This window comes from Macaca mulatta, chromosome 3, assembly GCF_049350105.2.
Source record: "Macaca mulatta isolate MMU2019108-1 chromosome 3, T2T-MMU8v2.0, whole genome shotgun sequence".
Taxonomy (NCBI): domain Eukaryota; kingdom Metazoa; phylum Chordata; class Mammalia; order Primates; family Cercopithecidae; genus Macaca; species Macaca mulatta.
In genome coordinates, this window is record NC_133408.1 from 19954760 (window position 1) to 19967526 (window position 12767).

A 12767-nucleotide genomic window follows, 5' to 3' on the forward strand; every position below is an offset into this window, starting at 1 on the left:
ACATACATGTGCATGTGTCTTTATAGTAGCATGATTTACAAACCTTTGGGAATACACTCAGTAATGGGATCGGGGTCAAATGGCATTTCTAGCAAAAATCACAAGCATTCCTATACACCAATAACAGACAAACAGAGAGCCAAATCATAGTGATCTCCCATTCACAACTGCTTCAAAGAGAATAAAATACCTAGGAATTCAGCTTACAAGGAATGCGAAGGACCTCTTCAAGGAGAACTATAAACCACTGCTCAACAAAATAAAAGAGGACACAAACAAATGGAAGAACATTCCATGCTCATGGATAGGAAAAATCAATATCATGAAAGTGGTCATGCTGTCCAAGGTAATTGATCGATTCAATGCCATCCCCATCAAGCTACAACTTTTTTCACAGAATTGGAAAAAACTACTCTAGAGTGCACATGGAACCAAAAAAGAGCCTGCATAGCCAAGACAAGCCTAAGCCAAAAGAGCAAAGTTGGAGGCATCGTGCTACCTGACTTCAAACTACACTACAAGGCTACAATAACCAAAACAGCATGGTACTGGTACTAAAACAGAGATGTAGACCAATGGAACAGAACAGAGGCCTCAGAAATAACACCACACATCTACAACCATCTGATCTTTGACAAACCTCACAAAAACAAGCAATGGGGAAAGGATTCCCTATTTAATAAATGGTGCTGGGAAAACTGGCTAGCCATATGTAGAAAGCTGGACCTGGATCCTTTCCTTACACCATATACAAAAATTAACTCAGGATGGATTAAAGACTTAAATGTAAGACCTAGAACAATAAAAGCCCCAGAAGAAAACTTAGGCAATACCATTCAGGACATAGGCATGGACAAAGACTTAATGACTAAAATACCAAAAGCAATGGCAACAAAAGCCAAAGTAGACAAATGGGATCTAATTAAACTAAAGAGCTTCTGCATGGCAACAACAACAACAACAACAACAACAACAACAAAACAAACTATCATCAGAGTGAATAGTCAACCTACAGAATGGGAGAAAATTTTTACAATCTATCCATCTGAGAAAGGGCTAATATCCAGAATCTACAAAGAACTTAAACAAATTTACAAGAAAATAACAACCCCATCAAAAAGTGGGCAAGGAATATAAACAGACCCTTCTCAAAAGAAGACATTTATGCAGCCAACAGACACATGAAAAAATGCTCATTATCACTGGTCATCAGAGAAACGCAAATCACAGTGAGATACCATCTAATGCCAGTTAGAATGGCGATCATCAAAAAGTCAGGAAACAACAGATGTGGAGAGAATGTGGAGAAATAGGAACACTTTTACACTGTTGTTGGGAGTGTAAATTAGTTCAACCATTGTGGAAGACAGCGTGGTGATTCCTCAAGGATCTAGAACTAATCACATCTTTAAAAATGCCTTCACAACAACATCTACAATGGTAGTTGATCAAAAAACTGAGCAACATAGTCTAGCTAAGTTGACACATAAAATTAATCATCACAATATGTAATAGCTCTCTGAGAGGAAATGCTCTCAATTTTTAAAATTAAAATAAATACTTACATAGTACTTACTATGAGCCAAACACTATTCGAAACCTTTTAAAAAACAGTTCACTTAATCCTTAACCATCTCTATAAAGTAAGGCCTACTATTCCTCATACTTTAAAGATGGGGTCGTTAACTTTTCCAAGCTGAGATCTGTCCAATAAAAACAGAGCTGGGATTTAAACACAGCTTTGCTTCAACCACAATATTATATTGCCTCATGGTTAATCAAGCTTGAACTGTCTCTGAGTAGCAGAAATGAAAATTAGAAGAGTTCTCTATCCTTCTCATTAACGAATATATGTTTTCTTTATAGATAGTGTTTGAGTTTGCATCTTAGACTGAGCCCTGGGGGAAATATATATTCCAGAATCACTTCCAGGTGGTCAAGAAGTTGAAGCATACAAGATGGTTAATCTAACTCACTGTCTTGCTTCTTTAATATTTTAAAGCAATATCAAAATTTCATTTACAAGGACATCCTTAAAATGGAGTGGAAAAAAGAAAACCGAAATGATAGCTACAGAGGAATTGCACCAGGTACGGGCAGCATCAGTCTCTGATTAGCTTCAGTTGCCCAAATGGTACATACTCTTGCTAAAACAAATTACAATTTGAATTATTTATAGGTTTAAATGTATGTGTTCTCATGTTTATTGTGAACATAGAGAATTAATTGCACCTATTCTTTCTTGTATAGATGACTACATTGCCAGGGCAGTAATCTGTCCTCCTAGAAAGGAGGAAAAAACATCAGGTTCTATATTTGGCTGCATATAAATTTTACTGACTATGATAATTCATTGCTTCTCTTCCTTCACGTTGGTACTATTATAAGCCTTGTGTGTTCTCAGTGTCTTGGACTCAATACTCTAAACCCAGAAATTTTTTTCTAGCTTATCTTCTGGAGAAGCGTGTTAACTCATAACTGGGAAAATCTAAAACTATGTTTCATTCCCTTTGGTTAACCCAACATATTTATTTGCCATACTTCTCTAGTACAATTACTTGGTCCCTAAGTTTATAACATTAGAAATGTTAGCAGGGCAGATACACAGTGACATCACCCTCAAAGACTGCATGAGCCATACGTTATCTTTTACCAGCTGAAAACACGGTATCATCCCAGATACAGATTGACTGTGTTGTACTTCCCAAGTTTGCTTTCTGTATTTCCTGACTGTCAAGTTTATTTGGTGGTTAGACACTGACAGTAGAGCTTCTTGTGCTTTAATGTGGCATTGTATAGACATCAAAGATTTATAGTGTGTTGAAAGGGACATAATGGACTCATTTGTTTTTGTTCCATGATAAAGACAGTATAAGTAAAGCAAGTCTTTCAAGTGCTTATAAGCTGGTAACACATGGCATGAAGTTGTCCCGCTCATTTTCATGTGTCTGTATTTTTTGGTAGAAGATGGAAATTAGTTACCTAAGTTTAATAAAGTCATTGAAAATACAGTTTTTTTTACTTCAAACATGATAAAGTCTCTGAGATTTTTTAATGAGTCCTAGGAGTTACCCAGTAACAAATAAAGTCCAAACTTTCTCTTACTGAAAATAATTGTGGGTTGAGCAGTTAGAACTTAATAAAACATGAAGTGTATAGACCGGCCCTAAGGTCCCTTTTAGCTGTATGACCTAATTAATTATTTTATACTTATTATCTATTTCTCTCTGTTGCCACTGAGTTGCGGTTTCTTGAAGAGCCACAAGTTGGTTACTGTAACTTTAAATTATTTTTGCATAATTTATTTTTGTGCATACTTTAGTGAAATATATCTAAACAATAGGTAGAGTATATTTGCCTTTAAAATTCTGATTTCTTCTGAAGACCCAAATACTGTTTAATTATTTTTATCTACATGACTGGCACTAGAAAGTGTTAAAAGTAAACTATAGTTGGATGAGGAGTAGAACAAATCTCTTTTAATGGACTTATCCATGTCTATCTTTTGCCTGGGCTACTTTCTGATGATAGTAGTTTCCTATCATCTATTCTTGCAATCTTGCTACATGTTGCCTTCATGCAACTTGAGTGATCTTTTTAAGGGGAAACTCTGATGCATGAAGAACATAAGATTTCAGGATGCCAAGTGACTTACTCAAGGTTCTATAGCTGATGGAATCAGGAATTATATTCAGGACTGCCTGATCAAATTCCTCAACTAGGTAATTTGGGATTCCACCTCAAATACTAATTGGCTGTGATGTCTTCATTTCTAAATACATTGGCATGGACACAGTGATTTTATCTATGCCTATTAATTTAAATTGAAATGCTGGAGTAATCAGTTGTCTAATCAGGAATTTAGATCTAAAGACCATCAATTAGTATTATATCAGAAACCCTAGGCACATGAAGCCTCAGCTATCATATCCACATTAATACTTCACTGACAGACCGGTAGAAAAATTTAAATAGTTCTTGTTGATGATTTTAGAAGAGTTTTCAAGCAATGTGCTTTAGTTAAAATATATAAAGGATGCCCTCAAATCTTATACGAACAGTGTAACAAACTCTAGCGAGACATGTTGCTGCAGCATTGGCGCTATATTCCCGAAAGTTCTTGTGCTCAAGTCATTGACTCAGGAGGGTTTCTAGAATCTTGATGCAGAGAATAATGATACTAGAATAGTGCCTGTAGTGAACCTTGAGCATAAGGATGTGGCTGAGCCTATAGAAGAATGAAGACTTATAACTTTATTCTTCTGTGGGTTCAAACTCGCAGAATAGATATTTCAAACCAGTTCATGTTGTTTGTCTCTGTCTGAGGCAGAATTTGATCTTAAGTGCACTTTCCTTTCAACCTTGTGGCAAGTATGTAGCAGTATGTAACTGAAGAGTCTTTGGGGACTATCATTTTTTTAAATGTATTTTTAAAAATCGTATATATTTGTAGTGTATATGATGGTTTTATATATATATATAGTGTATATGTGAAATGGCTAAATTGAGCTAATTAATATTTACATTGCCTCACATACTTATTTTTACAGTGAGATTGTGTAGAATTTACCCTTTTGGCAATTTTCAGGTACACAATTAATTGTCATTAACTATCGTCCCTATGTTTTGCAATAGATCTTTTGAACTTACTCCTCCCATCTAACTGAAATTTTGTATCCTTTGACCAACAGCTCCCTTATTTCGCCTTCTCCTCCTTTCAGATCCTAGTAACCACCATTCTACCCTCTGCTTCTGGGATTTTGCCTTTTTTAGATTCCACATATAAATGATATCATGTGCCTGGTCTTTTTGACTTAACATCGTATCCTACAGGTCCATCTATGTTGTCACAAATAACAAGTTTCCTTTTTTGTTTTTTTAAAAATTGAACCGTATTCCATTGTATGTATACAATTTCTTTATCCATTCATCTGTGATGAACACAGGGTGATTTCATATCATGGCTATTGCAAATAATCTGTCAATGAATGTGAGAATGCAGGTATCTTTTCAACATACTCATTTGATTTCCTTTGGATATATACCCAGAAGTGAGATTGCTGGATCATATGATAGTTCTATTTTCAATTCTTTGATGAACTTACGTACCGTTTTTCATTACAGCTGTGCTAATTTAAATTCTCACCAACAGTGGGGTGTGTTTCCTTCACAGCCTCACCAGTACTTAACTTTTGTCTTTTCGATAATGGCCATCCTGACAGGTGTGAGGTGATTTCTCATTATGGTTTTCATTTGCATTTCTCTGATGATTAGCGATGCTGAGCAGTTTTTCATATGTCATTGGGAGCTATTATTATTTTCCAAACAAAACCTAACAGATATACAAAAACAAATGAACTTAGATGTTAACCTACTAGGTCAGGAACCCTGGGCCAAATGGATAGTAGGACCATCAACCACCATAGGTCTTCATGGGGTAAGAACAAATTCGTAGGAGATATTTAGGGCCTTTTGATAAAGTTTATGCTGGACATTCAGAATAACATCTCTTAAGTTAGGCATATGCATAAAGAATTAAAAGAAAAGCTTTAGGTTAGAGATGTGGAAAATATACGTAAGAGTGACAGAAGTGAAAGTCACGAGAAACTCTAAGGAGACTCTTTTTAATAAGAAAAGATAGCAGCCAGGAGATGGAGACCACCAATAAGACAGTTATTTCCCCAAAGTTAAAGACTATGCTATATGTTTTCAACACCAGCACAATAAAACACATGTGGCGTATACAAAGTACTAAGTAAACATTGTGAATAAATAAATGAATAAGCCTATTTGGCAAAAAGGCAATAATTAAGAGAGAAATAATTAGATGTGTTTATTACTAAACAGAAAATTATGTTGCAAAATCTGTGCAGGTAAGGATTCAATTTAATAATAGATAATATATTGCTTTAGTTATAAAATGTCATGATTTTTATATAGCAGTGAGCACTTTGCAAAACCTTTTAATCTGTATTTAATATTTTACTCACACTTTTAAAATATTTTATTTCTTGTTTCAAGTGTATTTAAAAGTAGCTGTTATATTTCAAACTGAACAAGTATTTCTTCTCCCTACATTTATTGTCCAAAGGCAGAGTTTATGTAAAATGTGACAATTTTAGTCTAAAAATTTAAAATAAAAAAAATCGCTGCATAAATTATTTAAGCATTGAAAGACTTTAACTTAAACCATTCTATATGTTTCTACTTACCTAAGTTTTTAAAAATTTTATTGAGCTAACAGAGGTAGATTTTTGATCTAGATAATCAAAGATATAAAAGACAGCTTATAAGAAGTTCAAGCTATTATTTTAATCTTCAAATGATTAAAAACAAATAATGTGTTTTAACCCCCAAACTGCCTCTCTACACAAAATGTTACTTGCTTGACAGGCAAAGTTTTAGTTCAGACAGTTACACAGTAATCCTGGATCCACGTATCTAAAATACATATAAAAAATGTTTTAGCTACTGTCAGTTTGACTGAGACCTAAATAAAAGCTATTTGACTTATATTGAGATCTCCTGGTATACTAATAATCAATCTCACCAAAAAAGTTTTGGTCACATGACTCTCAAAGTAAGCATTATGCTGAACTCCTAAGATATTAAACTTACTTTAATATGCACCTTAATATCAAGGGGGACATCATTATATTATTTTGCTGCATTTCTTCTCAGTCTTTAGACTGATAATTTTAGGAAATGTCATAAAAGAAACAAAGATACATAGTTTGAGGGCAAGATACTTTGATTTTAGTTTCAGCTATAGTGTATCTATAACCAGTACTATTCATATTTATCCCCACATTAAGCTTTTACTGAGATGTTTCCAGCACTGTAAGGGGATGGGAGCTAAAACTTGAGTAAAAAGATGTGGTTAGTCTTTTCCCTCAAAAAACTTACATGAAACAAATATCTTTAGTAAACTGGCTATTGCCAGATTTTAAACACAAATTCTGTATATCTGAATTCCTTACAATTAGAAATACACACTCTTAATGTGGTTAGATATTTCTGAAGCAGGTTTATGTTCAAATTGACATGATATTTTAATGTCTGATCAGAAACTAAACTTACTTTTTTTTTTCAAAAGTGGCTGAATAACTGACTGCCGTGGTTACTCACCCCAGAAGTAAGTGTTGAACAAAAACAATTGTAATATGTTTACAGACTGTGTGGGTCAAGAATTCAGGTAAGGCAGACCAAGGATGACTTTCTTTGCTCTGCAATGGTTAGGGGCTTGGTATGGAAGGCTGAAATGGTGGGATACAACTCAAATAGTTGGAGGCTAAAATAATCTGGGGGCTCTTTCACTCTCACCTGTCAACTGCCTGGGCTGGGATACTCTGAAGAGTGGGCTCGTGTGGAACTCTTCACCACAACACCTATACATGGCTTTCTCACGTGGGCTCCCTTTCATGATGGCTTCTTTATGGTATTTGAATTTCTTACACAATGACCGTGCCAATTTCTTACATAATGAAAAAAGCTGAATGGCGTTTAACTACCAAGCCTTGGAAATCACACAGTGTCACACTTCATTGGTTGAAAGAGTTACAAAACCTGGCCAGATCTAAGAATAGAGGATATAGATCCCATCTGCAGATAGAAAAAGTACCCAATAATTTGTGGCCACGTTGTAAAAAATAAAAAAGCACACCCTTTCTATTCAACACTTCCAGAAAATACTATTTATGATATGATTGGCCCTTCAGGGCAATAACATTTTTGTGAAGTAATGTGTGTACATACTGTCTGTGTATCAACTATCTTTATTAAAGTCAAAAGTTTTACTTTCTCTTGGTATTTGTGCAGCAAAGGTAAACAACCAGATGAACTAGTTTTCATCAGTGTGATGTCACAGAAGTACTTGGGATGTCATAAAGCTATTTGAGATGTCACAAATGTATTCTGGAATTGCCATAATATAATGACTATTTACTTGAAATCATACTTGGAGTCTAAACATCAGCGCTACATAACTTGGAAAAGTTAGTTTCTTTGCTTTTCAGTTTTCTCACCATTATATTGGAGGCCAAATAAACACTAACACACAGCGTTGCTGTATTAGTCTGTTCTCACACTGCTGTAAAGATACTTCTTGAGACTGGGTAATTTAGAAACAAAGGAGGTTTATTTGACTCACTGTTACATAGGCTTAACAGGAACCATGAGTAGGACGCCTCAAGAAACTTACAATTATGGCAGAAGGTGAAGGGAAAGTAGGCACCTTCTTCACAAGGCAGCAGAGGGAGTGTGTGAAAGAAGCAAAGAGGGAAGAGCCCTTTATAAAAACATCAGATCTCTTGAGAACTCACTCATTATCAGTAGAACAGCATAAGGGAAACCACCCCTATGATCCAATCACTTCCAACTGGGTCTCTCCCTCAGCATCTGGGGATTCCAATTCAAAATGAGATCTGAGTGGGGGCACAAAGCCTAATGATATCATTCCATCACTGCTCCCCACCAAATCTCATGTCCTCACATTTCAAAAACAATCATGCCTTCTCAACAGTCCCCCAAAGTCTTAACTCATTTCAGCATTCACTCAAAAGTTCAAGGTCTAAAATCTCAGCTGAGACAAGGCAAGTCCCTTTTGCCTAGGAGCCTGTAAAATCAAAAGCAAGTGAGTTACTTCCAAAATACAATGGGAGTACAGCCATTGGACAGATGATCCCATTCCAAATGGGAAAAAATTGGCCAAATCAAAGGGGCTAAAAGTCCTATGTAAGTCCAAAACCAAGTGGGCCAGTCATTAAATCTTAAAGCTCCAAAATGATCTACCCTGGCTCCATGTCTCACATCCACATCATGCTAATGCAAGAAGTAGGTTCCCATGGTTTGAGGAGCTCCACTCCTGTGGCTTTGCATGGTACAGCTCCCCTCCTAATTGCTTTCATGGGCTGACATTAACTGTCTACAGCTTTTCCAGGTACATGGTGCAAGCTGTCAGTGGATCTACCATTCTGGGGTCTAGAGGATGATGGCCCTCTTCTGACAGCTATACTAGGTGGTGCTCCAGTGGGGACTCTGTGTTGGGAGCTCCAACCCCATATTTCCCTTCCACACTGCTCTCTCAGAGGTTCTCTATGGGGGTTGTACCCCTGCAGCAAACTTTTGCCTGGACATCCAGGCATTTCTATACATCATCTAAAATCTAGGCAGAGATTCCCAAACCTCAATTCTTGATTTCTGTGCACCAGAGGTCCAACACCACAGGTAAGCCACCAAGGCTTGAGGCTTTCACCCTCCAAAGCAATGTCCTTAGCTATATGTTGGCCCCTTTAAGCCATGGCTAGGATGTAGGGTACCAAGTCTTGAGGTTGCACAGAGTAGGGAGGGCCCTGGGCCCAGCTTATGAAACTATTTTTTTCCTCGTAGGCCTCTGGGCCTGTGATGAAAGGCTGCTGCCAAGATCTTTGACTTTCTCTGGAGGCATTTTCCCCATTATCTAGTCAATTAACATTTGGGTCCTCATTACTTATGCAAATCTCTGCAGCTGCTTTGAATTTCCCCTCAGAAAAAGACTTTTTTTTTTTTTTTTCTATTGCATTGTCAGGCTGCAAGTATTCTAAACTGTTAGGCTCTGCTTCCCTTTACGTATAAGTTCAAGTTTCAAATCATCTCTCTCAAGTTCAAAGTTCCATAGATCTCTTAAACAGAGGCAAAATGCTGCTAGTTTCTTTGCTAAAGCATAGCAAGAGTGACCTTTGCTCCAGTTCTCAACGAGTTTCTCATCTCCATCTGAGACTACCTCAGCCTGAACTTCATTGTCCATATCACTGTCAGCATTTTGGTCAAAACCATTCAACGAGTCTCTAGGAAGTTCCAAAGTTTCCCACATCTTCCTGTCTTCTTCTGATCCCTTCAAACTGTTCTAACCTCTGCCTGTTACCCAACTGCAAAGTTGCTTCCATGCTTTCAGATATCTTTATAGCAGTACCCCACTCCTGGTACCAATTTACTGTGTTAGTGTGTTCTCACACTGCTATAGAGATACTACCTGAGACTGGGTAGTTTACAAACAAAGGAGGTTTATTTGACTCACAGTTCTGCAGGCTTAACAGGAAGCATGGCTTGGAGGCCTCAGGAAACTTACAATCATGGTGGAAGATGAGGGGGAAGTAGGCATTTTCTTCACAAGGCAGCAGGAGGGACTATGTGAAAGAAGTGAAGAGGAAAGTGCCCCTTATAAAACCATCAGATCATGTGAGAATTCACTCACTATCATGAGAACAGCATGAGGGAAACCGCCCCCATGATCCAATCACCTCCCACCAGGTCTCTCCCTCAACACCTGCGAATGTCAATTCAAGATGAGCCTTGGATGTGGACACAAAGCCTAACCATATCAGTTGCTGTGAGAATTAAATGAGAGAATATAATTGAAAACATTTAGAATAGCATTTTGTGCTTGGGAAGAGTGCAACAAGTATAGATAATTCATGGACCTGAACAATAAGACTCATTTAACAAAAGGAATTCTGTTAATGACCACAGATAATGACCTAAATTCAAGTGTTTAAATATCTAAACCATAATCAAATTTATTTAAATTAAAATGATTTTGATATCTAATATCAGCCAACTTTGTGCATTTTCTCTTTAGGTTTAAAAGACAGATATCAATGCAGACAAGAACTCACTGAAAAATCAGTTTTTTCACCTTCAGAGTTGGTTAGACTTCTACTCGAGATGAAAAAAAAAATCTCATATTAAAAAGGACCTCATCTAGACATATAGAATGTCTTAGCTATTGGCTCTATATAGGGTATAATTTTTCCATGTTAACTATTCAATTGCTTCTGCAGTTGATTCTTGCTTGGCCAAATGAGCTCTGGATTTATATTTAGTCTATATGCGTTAGTAACAAAGTATATTCTTTGTAATGATGGGAATATTATAAAAATCCTACTCTAGATATACAATTGGTTGAACTTTCAGGGTGTATTTAGCAAGTGCATATCAGCCAAGTGAAGCACTGTGCACACTTGGTGGGCACAGGTAGACAATATTACACAAAGGGATTATTAGGCTGGAATGGCTTGCCATAGGGAGCTGTCTTATGGAACCTGAATTCTGAAATAGTGAATCACAGCAATAATAGCAAAGTGTCTTACACTATACTTTGGCATCATTAATGTTTTTAATGCCATCTGGAAAGGAAAGAAGCAAAAGTTTTCCTGGTAGGTGGCTTATAAAACTCTTCAGATATTTAGTGATCACATGTAATGTTTAAAATATTTAAGGCACTTTTGAAAGAGTCATTTGAAGCACTCAATATGATTACCTCTCCTAATTCACCAAGTGCTTGCAAGATTTGGTTTTTAACAAGCAAGACTGGTTTTGATTTATGAAGTGCCAAAAAGGCACCTGAAAGAAAAAAATCTACTTGAAATTTTGCTTTATTTTAAGAAGGCCTGAAAGACAGTTTTGTATAAAAGTAAAATAAAAATAAAAAACATAAATTCTCTTGGGTTAATATTTTACATGCCAAGTTGAGCCTGGAGCTCATTTTTACAGCTGCTTTATGAGTCTTTAAAATAGTGATTTATAATGGAAAGAGTGACACAATCTTAATTATAACATGATGTACCAGGTATTATAATGAGCAAAGGTATTTTTCTCAAACATGTATAGCTTTTAACTTTTTCTGAAAGGCTAGCAGTTTTTTCATTATGATCATAATTCTCAATTATGCCTAGATACTAACCTACAAAGTTTCTTTTCTTAAGAAATATGAGCATCCTTTCGGTTTTGTTTTGTTTTGTTTGTTTGTTTTCTTCTCAGCAGCAAAAATGTAGCAGCAAAATATTCCTAGAAAGATGAGCCTTTTGCTTGAATGACACCATGACAGTAAAACATTATTAAATAATACAACATGCAAAATTCAACAACACTCCACCCTCACATAATTATTTTATAATTACAGAGTTTGCCTATCAATATTAGGCTCTGGCATAACAATAGGGTATCCTTCTCTCAAAGGATCTGCTGTCTTACAGAGGCATTACTGCGGGGGGCATTAATACTTAGAGGAGTTACAATTTCTAAGGTCCTGACAAGTACTGGAAAGAAAGAGGAAGGAAATCTGGAAAGGACCTTGGCTTTTAAAGTAGAAGAGGATCTCCTTTGATCAATCTTTCCAGGATCAGGAACGCAGAAAGACATGAGAGAGTCTGTCTTTTTGTAAAATCAATGCCTGCTGAACACGCCCTTGTGTGTGTGTGTGTATGTGTGTGTGTGTTTGTGCATGTGTATGTGACTTAAACTGGATTCTACAGTGCCCTTATGCTATCACAGAAATAAAAGAATGGTCATTAATGTGAATGTCAGTGAAGAGAGACTTTATTATGAAAATAGCATTACAAACTTTCATAAACTATAATTAATGGCCTAGTAATGCACTTTCTAAAATGTGGCCTTTTTTCTATTTTAAAAGGAAGCTATGTTCCCCATTTCTATAGTTCCTAAAATAGAAAGAATGCTATGAAACACTTTATTATGAAGATGATACTCATTTCATTGAGCAGAACAAATCATTAAGAAGCAATACTACATGTAATTAATATGATAATTACTTTTATGTGCCATTTGGAAATATAAGTAAAAATATAACAAAATTAAATACAAATATTTAACAAAATAGAGAAATGCTCATATGTATAAAGGGACAGCAATCAAAAACTTATTCAGGAAAATATTAAAAACATCAAAAATATTATCTTTCTCAGTTTGGAGAACAATATTAATTGATGATT

The 12767-nt window shown here is 35.9% G+C and overlaps 1 long non-coding RNA gene across 3 annotated transcripts in view; it reads right to left on the reverse strand.

The window, feature by feature from the left end:
• Positions 1 to 12767, reverse strand: part of LOC144340131 (uncharacterized) — a 322018-nt gene that overhangs the window by 99092 nt on the left and 210159 nt on the right. Inside the window, exon 3 of one of the 3 annotated variants that reach the window (XR_013415851.1) lies at positions 10106 to 10163. The exons of the other annotated variants lie outside the window; for them this stretch is intronic. This is a non-coding gene — a long non-coding RNA (uncharacterized LOC144340131). The remainder of the gene's footprint in view (positions 1 to 10105; positions 10164 to 12767) is intronic. 3 annotated transcript variants of the gene reach the window in all.